Genomic DNA, 13,388 nt, shown 5'->3' on the forward strand with positions numbered 1-13,388 from the left:
GCCGAATATACGCTATGAAAAATGTCATATTGTTACTTTAAAAAAAAAAGATGCTAATTTGTGCCCAATTACTTTTTTAAAGCATTTTTCTAAACACAGCATGTATGGCACACATTCTACTTTGTGAAAGACTGGTAAATGAATAATACAAGGGCACTGTGAGTGCATTTGCATCTGCATGTGCTTGCATTTAAAACTGTAAATGCCTGTGCACATTTCTGATCTACACAGCCATGGCTGACTATAGGCCAACTGGACCTTTTGGGCCCAATAGGGCCCCGCATCAATGGGGGCCTCGCATCGGGGGAATAAGCACATAAAGCTCTCTAGCCAGCCTCCAACAATGATTGTCCGATAATGCTGCTTTGTGTTGTGGGACATTAATCCCAAAGTGGGCCTTGCATTCATACTGCCAAGTCAGGGTACGCCACTGTGTATAGTGTGCTTGGGAGCAAGGCCAGAACTAGGGGTAGGCAGAAGAGGCAGCTGCCTAGGGTGCAACAATTGGGGGGCGCCAGGCAGGTACCTCTACTGCCTACCCCTAGTGCTACTTTGTCATTGCCTCCACCGCTTGTCATTAGCGGTGGAGGCAATGACCGATCTAATCGCACCGCCCCCCCCCCCCCTGCAGCTCCTGTGCTGTGGCGCGCATGCGCCGTTCGGGGGGGGCGGGAGGTGGGCAGAGTTGGCCGACCGGGTTGCCTAGGGCGCCCGGTCGGCTTGGCCCGCCCCTGCTTGGGAGGCCAATAATCACTGCCACACTGTATATAGTATGCTTGTTATGTCAGTGCCCAACGCTTGGGAGCCACATTGTGCCATGAAATTTTTGGGGCCAAAGGAACAAGAGAAAGAGAGGTGAAAAGGCCGGGTTGCATCATCAGTCAAAGAGCGAGAGGCAGGGACTATTTGCCCACCCAGCCCTGGAATCCAGTGCCAGCTGGCAACACCTTGTGTAGGGGGCCCCCGTCAAAATGGTCCCTATTGGGCAGTTCGCAGTTTATAAGACCGGCCCTGTACGACGCCATAGACCTGCTCAGTTCCAAGCACATCAGCATGATCAGCACAATATCTACGCTGGAAGGGACACAGTGCACCACAGCGAGGCAGTTTGAGTCAGTAATGTTTTTCCTATAAAACAACAGCAGATGGATAAGCAGAACTCCTGCCTGTCCCACACGCATCTGGATAAACAGTGTAAAAGCCCAGTGAAAAACGCACGTAAAGACAACTTTTTCATACAAAATATAATGTTATTTTATTTGGCTTATGCTAGGAAGCAAATATCCTCTATATATGTACCCAAAATATTTTCACTTTTTGATCTGAATGACCTTTAAAGGAGAAATAATTCCTGTTATTATCAACATATTGCCACTTTTATACATTTTAAACTGTTAGGGCTGTGACAGACGGGGAGATTAGTCGCCCGCTAGCGCCGTGAATCATACGATCCCAGTTTCATTTTTACACTGAACTGTTCCTTTAAAATGGCACTTTTCTCCTTAGGATTAATCAATGGCACCTACTACTTAGAAAGTATAGCAGATGAAGCAGTGTTTTACATATGAATTGTTCTATGCAATATATTTTTTATAAAGGCCAACATTGTTCAGGGGTATAGTTTTCCCTTAAGAGAGATCTTACAGCATCACCAACGAAAAGCCGAAGTGATGGGTGAATTTCTCTGTGCTGACTGTCTATTCCATAGCACAGACACAGCTATTACCTAAATGACCAATATGCAGCAAATAAATGAAGGAAAAGCTCTGACTCATAATAAAATCCACAAGACATGCTGAATTTCCATTCCAGCGACTCTCTGATATATAGTAGGAATTGGTTTCACAGTGAGATGTTCTGCACAGAACAGAATATGTTCCATGTGAAAGGTAAGTGCTGAATTCCTCTGCTGATCAAACAAACTAATGTCTAATGTGGGAGATTTTGCTTTACTTCAAAAAAGCATTACACCCTATATGATCCCAGAATCCTCCAAAGAGGTTTCACGTAGGACCTCTGTGGTCTAAATGCTCTGATAACCAAACTCTCAGCCATAGGGCATAACAGAACTGCTGCTTCAGGAGAGAGGGCTTAACCATTTGATTACACTGGCCAAGAGTCTGCGTTTCCACATTCCATTTGAATGAATCCGAAAAAAAAAATCTATTGTTAGGTAAGATGTGGCTACGGTGTGGCCGTAGGCAGTCAAGGGGTTAAAGGAGTTCACCGTGAAACAAAGTGGACTTGCTCTGCCCTGAAATGGATGAGTAGGATTCCAAGGAGGCCATCACAATACCATATGCAATTGCAATAGGGCCTAATCAATCTTTTGCTCAGTGCACACCTACTAACCACAAAGAAGGCAGCAAAAGGTATGTTTAACATATAATGCTCTTTATATGGGAAATATTCACAAAACAGTAAACACAATTACAATGCATAATATACATACCACCAGTTGGACAAAATACAGTATAATAAAACAGAAAAAGCAGACACGTGTGGATTGAGAAAACCCCAACGTTTGGAACACAGTCCTTTGTCAAGGGGATTCAATAGGGCCTTGCCTGCTGTGCTAGGCTGGAAACAATATATGTACAGGGAAAATACTTCAATAAACAAATATAAATACACAAAGCTAAAAACATTATTTGCCAATTGCTAATAGTGCCATGTACCCCATAAGGCTTACAAATCACTGAATACCATATACAGATAAAATGATCAGGTATGCACCGAATCCATTATTTTTGGATTTGGCTGAACCCCGAATCCTCTGTAAAAAATTCAGCTGAATACTGAACCAAATCTTAATTTGCCTTTATAAATGAGGCTATGGAAGGGTTAAATAGAAGCGCGGATAAAAAAATTTTACTTCCGTGTTCACGTAACCAAAAGTTTTAAGGATTTAAGGATTCGGCCTGAACCTAATCCTGGATTTGATGCATCCCTAAGTTATACAGTGTTAGACATAATTATACCCTGTTTATGAATAGGGTTTACTTTCCCTTAACTCCTCTATAAATGGTCAGTGAAACCTACTGGCAGGGAATAATTCTTCCTTATCTTGATATTTGTGCCAAAAGTTGTGGGAGCAGCCATGGCTTTGTGACAATGAGCTCCACTGGCCACATTTTCATCAACAACTGCACACATTAAATAACACACTGCATTTCCTTTTGGCAGCTATAACTTGAGAAGCGATAATAATACACGTGGCTAGGCTTGCCACCCCTTTAATACCAGCATACCGAATACATATTCACATGGCTAATTAGAAAAACATTTAAATGCATTCTTTAGACTTAACTGATTTATATTCAGTCACGCAGCATGCATCTAATGATGGATGTGGATTCAATACGTGGCTGGTATTAAAGGGGAGGTGTCAGGCCACGGCAATTTGTAGATTCTGGCAAATGCCAGAGGGGCTGCTGTAAGATGCCATAGTCACTATTTAGTGGGCTGGTGGGGGGCTGTTTGATGCCAGTGCCTATTTTGTATCCCAGTCTGGACCTGGGTGGGGTGGCAAGCCTACATGTGGTGCAACCTATGGGATGCACATGGTTTGGTTCCTCAGAAGCCTATGAGGAAGTCGCAAGACGAAACACGTCAGGCTGACATCATCCAGGTGCGCCTCGTGACCACACGGTTCAGAATGCCGGCTTAGAACACCCCAACCAGTGGAACAGATGTGGGCACCTTTGGAGAGACTGTTTAAAAGCACTATGATGGCTTTTAATTTATATATTAATAAAAAGGTTTTATACTATATAGCACTCCTGTTTTATAGAATTTTAAGTCTGCTGTGAGTACCCACTTCTAGCATATAGAGTGCACTAAAGTTAAAAACCAAGTACACCACTTTCTATCTAAGAAAAAAGGTGTAGGAACACACTTTCTCCTGTATCCATAGCAACACAAAAAGGTGGAATAGGCTTATAAAGAATAGTGCACCATATTGTGATTTTGTCTTTCCTTTTTTTCCTGTGCCTTGAGCGCTGGCTCTATATACTACAACCTATTGATTGTTACATCTGGAGGAGAAGCGGAGAGGAGCCGGCAAGGACATACCAAAGACCTGGGACATTTAAACACAAAAAGATTTTTTTTTGTTAAAAGGTTTTTTTCTTGTAAAAAAAGTTTTTTTTGCTTTTGTAAAACTACCAATATAAGACAACAGATTGCTTGATTGTTTTGGTGCTGAGTCTGGCTGTCACCACTCCGTGTGGGTCCATTAGGGTGCTTTTCATTTAGTGTGTTCAAGAAATCTCTGCCAGAAGGCAGTGGCGGTCAAAATGCCCAGTGTGCCAATTAGTCTTACATATGTTTCTATAAAAAGATAAAGGCCACACAGGCTAGCTAGCCCTTATATACAACATAATTATTAGAAAAGTTGGATGAAAAAGCAAATAGAGATATCTATCCTGGGGAGGATGCACATAAGATTGTGAGACAGCTGCACAACCTTCCTTGACTTTTTCCCCATTTCTCTGACGAGGGATTTGAAGCTACGTGACATCTTGGCTCCTAGCTTTTAATGACATGGGAGAAGCCTGTCAGTATCTATTGTTTGCTGTTAAATTCCAGTACCTTTCCATCCCCACCCATCCTCCATTCACTTCTCCACTGAGGAGTTCAGCCAAGGTCTGTCACTGTTATTTGCTATAATAACTGCAGTTTACAGGTGCATCAATTAAAAGGTCTTCAATAAATGTAGTCAGGAAAGAAGGTAGATAGTAAAAACACTATATAGAATGCCATATAAACATTACACGGTTTCAGCGGGGTTAAGGGAACTTGCCTCCCAGCATCACAGGGGCCCGTAAGGGAAAATGCTAATAGATGCACAAAGAACACATTATCGCGAAGGACAATGAAAGTATTATATTGTTTAACAATATTACATATGCTATTTGGCCAAAAGCAATCTGTCGCCACAAGCAATGTCAGTACAACAAGAACTAATCATAGAGAGTGTGGGTTTTTATTAGGTGATCAGAGTCAAACAAACCTGGCATCACCATGGACAATGACAGCTGGAGTGGTGAAATGAGTCCTCTGGAGTGATAAATGGCACCTCACCATCTGACAGTTTGAGGGAGAAGTCTGGGTTTGGCAGATGCCAGGAAAACTCTACCTGTCTGAATAAATAATACCAATGGTAAATTTTGGCAGAGGAGGACTAATGGTTTGGGGCTGCTTTCCATTGTTTAAAACCCCTGGTTCCATTAAAATCAAACCTTAAGTCTACAGCATAGAGCGACTTCTGGACAATTCTGTGTTTCCTACTTTGGATTGGGAAAGACCCTTTCAGCACAATAATGCCCCCATGCACAAAGCAGGGTCTGTACAGAATGTGTTTGATGAGATGGAAAGAACCTAACTGCACAGAGTCCTGACCTCAACCCAAATGAACCCCTGTGGGATGAACTGGAATGCTGCCTGTGAGCCAAATTTGATCCGAAGGTTGCCACCTTCTGGCTGCTGGAACTTCCGGCAGAAGGATGGGTGGTGAAATCACAGGGTGAGTTGGTGCACCAGTCTGGAGAAAGAACTTAGCAATTGGATTCATTGAGGGGTGTCTAAAATATTAGCACCCCCCCCTCCCCGCTAGTTAAACTGCCTTTCCTTGTCCTTTAATACTGTCATGTGAACTTTACTGCCCCCACTCTCCAACCACCCACTAGGTTTATGTAGGACTGGGCAATACTATATGGGTGGAAGAGATGGTGATTTGTAGGCTAACAACACACAATGCACTTTCTCCATCGGCACACACTGGAGAAAGTAAATATAATTCTTAGCAATTTTCCAGTAATAATTCAGTGGTTGTAAGGATATTTGTGAATGTACTGTAAAACAGAAATCAGTTCTTTGTGTCTGTTTATAAACTGGCTTCTTCTACATTTTTGAGGAGTCAGAACCAGCAAAGCAGAGGATAGGAACAGGAGAGAAACACTGCTTTCAGTAGCAATAACATTTATAAATAACTTTAAAACCAATGAAAATGTTTAGTGAATTTATACTGTAGAGTTGCTTAGAATGAAAATTACTTTACTAACTAAAACAACTTTTGGGTTCAGATCCCCTTTGCAAACAGTTCAGAAATCAGCTTTTCGCATTATAGTTTTTATTTTTCAGAGGGATATTAATGATTTCTCCTGCACAGGGGCACCCAATGCACACATTACACAGCATTACACTCTGTAGTCACCCCGGGTTTGTTTCCCCAGAAGTCTTTCATGAATAACAACACTGTCACTCCCAGAAAGCACTTTAATATTGTTTTTCCTACGTCGGAGTGAGTTCTGCACAATGCTTGTCATCTTAGCCTCTGGCTCTTCATCCTCATTTCTTTGCACTCTTGATTGACAGGCTACCATCTGGATAGGACAGAACTTGCCAGAACCGGTGGAAGATGCCCCTTTGCACCCTAGGGATAATAAATGGCCAGCTCACAAACAGTTACAGAATCTTAACCTGTATGTGAATGAGCTGGCTTCATTCATGTACAAGTAAGTAACAGAATCCTAGTGTTGCATTCTGCTTCATAGCTGTAATTCTAAATATTACTTTCTCTTTTATCCTAGTAACTGCTTTTTCCCTTTAAAGACAATACCGTATAGAACGCATATAGAATGCTCGAGTGTTGCTTTGTTTGTCCAGCTGGGAGAAGAGACGCCTCTTACTGCTACTTTGTTGTGATTGGCTGCAACCAGATCTGTCAAAAGCAGCTAATTCCTTGCAATGAGTTCAGCTGCTGGTCTCATAGATTGCTGGATTAATTAAATGGAGACGGCTTAGGCTGATGCCACATGTGGCGTTTTTCCGCTGCGTATTTTCTAATTCTCTCGGCGGCTGAAAAACGCCTGATATCATCATCCATAGCTTGAAAAGACTTGAAGCAAACCACACAATGCGGAAATATGCTAGAAAACGCCTTAGTACAGATTTTTCAAGTGTAGGCCGAAATACGCCAATATTTGCAAAGCAAGCTATTCCTATGTATACACAAAGGCAGCTGGCAGACCTAGCAGAAATACGCGGCGTTTTTTGCTATTTCGCACTATTAGCACCATGGAAACGGGATTTGCTTACGTCACCAGTACTAGGCTGACAAACGCCATAGTCTTGGGCTGTGTGGCGTTTTTAGGCTGAGAAAAAACGCAGTGGAAAAACGCCACGTGTGGCATCAGCCTTAAGCTGCCCATACGCACACTGATATAATTTTACTAAACAAAGTTTTGAAAGATTTTCGGACCATGTGTGGGCAACAAAATTATTGTTCTGATAATTTTCGTATCATGGCGATAAGTCGTTTAGTCGATAGGTTGGAAATCGTTTGTCGGATAATATTAATATCAGTGCATGAGTATGCATGGGTGACCTACAGTGTATTTCTGGGACATAACTTTTGTACAGTTGTTGTCTGGAAATTATTAATGACCTAAACTTTGTCAAATTTCTTATTTTTAGGACTTTATGGCATTAAAACATACAATCAATATCCGAATGTTCATCGTAAGACAAATAAAATCTAAGACTGATGCCACGTTTTTACTCTGCGTTATTTCTCAGCCTAAAAACGCAGCACAAGCCACACAGCCCCTGACTATGGCATTTTTCAGCCTAATACTGGTGACGTAGCAAATCCCGTTTCCCATGGTGCTAATAGTGCAAAATAGTAAAAAACGCTGCGTATTTCAGCTAGGTCTGGCAGTTGCCTTTGTGTATACATAGGAATAGCTTGCTGTGCAAATACTGGCGTATTTCGGCCAATGCTTGAAAAATCCGTGCTAAGGAGTTTTCTAGCGTATTTCCGCATTGTGTGGTTTGCTTCGAGTCTTTTCAAGTTATTTCTATGGATGATGATATTGGGCGTTTTTCAGCCGCTGAGAGAATTAGAAAATACGCAGCGTAAAAACGCCACGTGTGGCATCAGCCTAATGTGTATGGCCAGCATAAAGGGATTCTGTCATGATTTTTATGTTGTATTTTTTATTTCTAAATTATACTGTTTACAAAGCAAATAATTCACTCTGCCATTTAAAATTTTATTGTTTAACTGACAAATGTATTATTTGTAGCTGTAATATTGGTGTGTAGGTGCCATCTCAGTGCATTGTGCCCCAGTCTGAGCTTTCAGAAGGAGCCAGCGCTACACATTACACATTTCTTGTAGATTGTAAGCTCTTTTGGGCAGGGCTCCCTTCACCTCCTGTATCGGTTACTGATTGCTTTATATGTTACTCTGTATGTCCAATGTATGAAACCCACTTATTGTACAGCGCTGCGGAATATGTTGGCGATTTTTAAATAAATTATAATAATAATTAGAACTGCTTTCAGCTAACCTATTGTTTCTCCTACTCCCAAGTAACTGGAGGAGTCCCAAGTCGGACTTGGATTTCTTACTATTGAGTGCTATGCTGATACCTACTGGGAGCTGCTATCTTGCTCCCTTCCCATTGTTCTGCTGATCGGCTGCTGGGGGTGAGGGGATATCACTCCAACTTGCAGCGCAGCAGTAAAGTGTGACTGAAGTTTATCAGAGCACAGGTCACATGGCTGTGGCACCCTGGGAAATGAAGAATATCGCTAGCCCCATAGGAAATTTCAAAATTAAATATAACAAACAGATTACAATGCAGGATTCTGTTGGAGAAGATCTAATAACTGACACAGTTTGAAAAAAAAAGTTTTCCCAGCTCTCATTTTCATATAACAAATAAGTATTATAGAATGTGCCTATAAATAATTAGGTACACATTCCATTAAAGGGGCAGTATTGAACAAGTCAATGAATATCGGCAAGATATATACTGGATTAGGAATATCCCCTCGGACAAGGACATCAGCCATCAACCTTCTAACAGGTCTCCCTGGGCCCCCATTGTGTTCCAGTCATTAGCCTGGGGGCCAAAGTATTGGATCAGTCTGAGGGTCAGCTCCAGACTAGCAGATATTTAAGGGTATGGCTAGTTTATTAAAAACAAAACAATTATCCGTTGCTTTAAATTTTTATGTGCACTTTATGAATAAAAAGAATAGGCAGAAGACCTTTTCAGCATAAGTTCTATTTATCTAATAGAACAGATAATAATGCCCCTAATAATACTGGGAAGATGTGAGCCAATACAAACACTGGTGATTACGGGTTCCACTAGGGAATGAGGGGCTTCTCCCTACCCCTAACCGCACACAACGCGCAAACAGCGCAGCCCACCCTGACGCAGCTCCGATTGTGCCGCAGGGCACGTACTGGGACTGTGCCAAGTGTAAGGGGGGGGGGGGAGGTAAGTAAACTGCCCGAGGATTATTGGCTCTGCCCATATGGCCGCCCAGGGCGGTACCGGGCTGCAAAATCCAGATGGAACCGGAGCTCTCGCTTCTGCTTTCTCAGCTCCTACAGCGGCAACGAAGATTCTGGAATGGGCGGGGCTACGAGTCACACCCCCCTCCTGCCTTGTCTGTCGACCCAGCGTCTCTGTGTAGTTTTAACCCTTTTATGACTAATGCCTAAATCCCAGGGGCTGGGTACATGCAGCAGCCTTCAATAAAGGGGCAATTGTAACTTTTTACTGCCTGGCTGCTTGATTGGATATTATACAGGCATCAAAATGCTGCACTTACCCTTGCTATTCTGCAGCTTAGGCTGTCCAGGTACTACTAGTCATATGGGCAATGGTACATGGGCTGTGTAGCTGCCCGCGGTGTATCTGCTGCTGAGGGCAATGGTACATGGGCGGTGTAGCTGCCTGCGGTGTATCTGCTGCTGAGGGCAATGGTACATGAGCTGTGTAGCTGCCCGCGGTGTATCTGCTGCTGAGGGCAATGGTACATGGGCGGTGTAGCTGCCCGCGGTGTATCTGCTGCTGAGGGCAATGGTACATGGGCTGTGTAGCTGCCCGCGGTGTATCTGCTGCTGAGGGCAATGGTACATGGGCGGTGTAGCTGCCCGCGGTGTATCTGCTGCTGAGGGCAATGGTACATGGGCGGTGTAGCTGCCCGCGGTGTATCTGCTGCTGAGGGCAATGGTACATCAGCTGTGTAGCTGCCCGCGGTGTATCTGCTGCTGAGGGCAATGGTACATGGGCGGTGTAGCTGCCCGCGGTGTATCTGCTGCTGAGGGCAATGGTACATGGGCGGTGTAGCTGCCCGCGGTGTATCTGCTGCTGAGGGCAATGGTACATGGGCGGTGTAGCTGCCCGCGGTGTATCTGCTGCTGAGGGCAATGGTACATGGGCGGTGTAGCTGCCCGCGGTGTATCTGCTGCTGAGGGCAATGGTACATGGGCGGTGTAGCTGCCCGCGGTGTATCTGCTGCTGAGGGCAATGGTACATGGGCTGTGTAGCTGCCCACGGTGTATCTGTGCTACTGAGGGCAATGGTACATGGGCGGTGTAGCTGCCCCCGGTGTATCTGCTGCTGAGGGCAATGGTACATGGGCTGTGTAGCTGCCCCCGGTGTATCTGCTGCTGAGGGCAATGGTACATGGGCGGTGTAGCTGCTCGCGGTGTATCTGCTGCTGAGGGCAATGGTACATGGGCGGTGTAGCTGCTCGCGGTGTATCTGCTGCTGAGGGCAATGGTACATGGGCGGTGTAGCTGCTCGCGGTGTATCTGCTGCTGAGGGCAATGGTACATGGGCTGTTTAGCTGCCCGCGGTGTATCTGTGCTACTGAGGGCAATGGTACATGGGCTGTGTAGCTGCCCCCGGTGTATCTGCTGCTGAGGGCAATGGTACATGAGCTGTGTAGCTGCCCCCGGTGTATCTGCTGCTGAGGGCAATGGTACATGGGCTGTGTAGCTGCCCCCGGTGTATCTGCTGCTGAGGGCAATGGTACATCAGCTGTGTAGCTGCCCGCGGTGTATCTGCTGCTGAGGGCAATGGTACATGGGCTGTGTAGCTGCCCCCGGTGTATCTGCTGCTGAGGGCAATGGTACATGGGCGGTGTAGCTGCTCGCGGTGTATCTGCTGCTGAGGGCAATGGTACATGGGCGGTGTAGCTGCTCGCGGTGTATCTGGTGCTGAGGGCAATGGTACATGGGCTGTTTAGCTGCCCACGGTGTATCTGTGCTACTGAGGGCAATGGTACATGGGCTGTGTAGCTGCCCCCGGTGTATCTGCTGCTGAGGGCAATGGTACATGGGCTGTGTAGCTGCCCCCGGTGTATCTGCTGCTGAGGGCAATGGTACATGGGCTGTGTAGCTGCCTACGGTGTATATTTGCTACATGCGTGGTTTTTGCTTTGTGACAGCCTGAAATTGCCTCACAAGTAAACTTTGGTTTGCATCATGTTTTCCCACAGCTGATTTACATTACTGCCACCCCCAAAGGCCCTTACAAAAATAATATTGCGTTTGTATAGGTTTATTTTATAAAAGTGAATTATTGTGAGTTTACCAGGCAATGCTATGTTTCAAAAATGTATGACAAAGCTGCCATTGCAGCTGTGCAAGAGTGCAGATGTGAACACTCGCAGTACAACCAGGCAGAGAGAAATTGATTCTCAAACACACATAAGGGCCCTTCAGACTAAAACATAGGCAGCCCCGGGCTCTGTGCTACTTTACTTCCAGGAGCTGTTTTACGGTAGGGGTCCAAGGCTGTTTGCTTGTGGCCCCCAAGCATCACAGGGGCTCTTTGTGGGATGCTGCTCACAGTTCTAGTCTAACAACAGCTGGGAGTGCTACAGGTTGGACATCCCTACCCTGAGCGTTCCTGACAGAAATAGAGAAATTAATTAATGCATTAATTGCATTGAACCCCACATTCAAGCAATATATATGCGCTATGATGCTTTCAGCGTGCATTACAATAGACAGATTTAAATGTCCATGTGTAAGGGTCTTTACTCATTCTCCATTCATTGCAAAGAACTGGAGGTGCCCTGTCTATGGCAGGCACAACAGAGAAGGGCACATACCAGTAAATGGGGAGTCAACCGGAAATTTGGCTCTTCTAGTGCAGGGAGCACAATTGCACTCTTTGCACTAGCGATGTGGCGCCCCCCAGATCCCCTCTGGTGCTGTAAAGGTAAATGCAATGGGGCCAGGGGGTGGGCGGTGGTATCACGAAGGTATAGAAACACCTCTGCTTCCTTGGAAAAGAGGAAACAACACATATGTTTTCCCACTAGTGATTCACATTGCTGTCACTGGAGAGGAAACCGGGGACATTTTGGCACCTGTGGTAGCGCAGATTTACTGCATATGACAAAAAGTGCTCTGTGACATTTCCCACAGTTAATACAAAAGATAATGGTCTAATTGCCCTCCTGGAGTCAGGAAGGAATTGCTGCCCTACTCGGACAGGGTTTTTCCTAACAAAATATGGTACTGAGTGGCCATTAGAGCCTGTAATGTCTCTGGCCATAGTAGAACAGTACCTTGCAGTACTCCCGTTGGGAGCTGAAGGCAGCTTGCAGGACTCAGTATCACACCTGTTGTAAAGGAATTTCACAACATTCTCACTTTTTCAACAAAGATGAGTCGGATCAGAAGTTCAACACAGTGAGAGTGGAGCTGCCAAGTGACATATTAAGCTGGTGGTCGGTTTAGTTTAAATGTATTTGCTTTGCTAACACTGGCAATTCTGTTTGCTGGAGAAGGAAAACAAAGACACAGTTATGATAATAAACATCCAGATTTAATAGTGACACAGGGAAGGGGTGGGGGGGGGGGGGTGGTGACTGTACCTACACGGCTTCTATTGCACAAACACTTCAGGTTTTATAGTGGACAACAAAATGCAGAGGATTCCGGGTCAGTCCAGTTCATTCTGCTGCCCTAGGTTGCCCTCTTCTGCTTCTACTCCAAAGGGTCCATCTACAGCTGAGGATTTCGTTTGAGATCCATTATTTGGTTTAGACTTTTGGCTTAGACAAAGTTAAAGACAAACATGTATCAGTAACTTAGTCACAGATCCAGACATTGTTAGGACAGCAAATATGTGTTTCTCCCCAAAGCTCACCCTAACGTAGCCTCTGGCATGGAATCCAGGAAAGAAAATGGACTTTCTTTATTCAACCAAATGGACTTCAGACTAGGACTCCAACATCTGGTTGCATCAACCCAAAAAATAGACCAGTCTAATGTTTGGAGAACCCCTGCCCTACAGTTCCCATGGTTCCTATTCTAGAGCTAGAGTGGTTCTACTAATCTAGGGTGGTCCCCTCTTGCTTAAAGGGAACCACTTTTCCTTTTTGATGTGCGCTCATCAGAACTGCAAATATATATATATTTTTTTGCACAGACATACCTGATTCCTCAGACTGAGAGAAAATCAAGACTCTAAGTTACAGGGACCATTCCCCCCCCCCCCTCCCATAATGCAAATGTCCACAAAGTGTGTTATTTTCTGTCAAAAGCAAGACTGGCTGGA

This window comes from Xenopus tropicalis, chromosome 1 (genome assembly GCF_000004195.4).
Source record: "Xenopus tropicalis strain Nigerian chromosome 1, UCB_Xtro_10.0, whole genome shotgun sequence".
Taxonomy (NCBI): Eukaryota; Metazoa; Chordata; class Amphibia; order Anura; family Pipidae; genus Xenopus; species Xenopus tropicalis.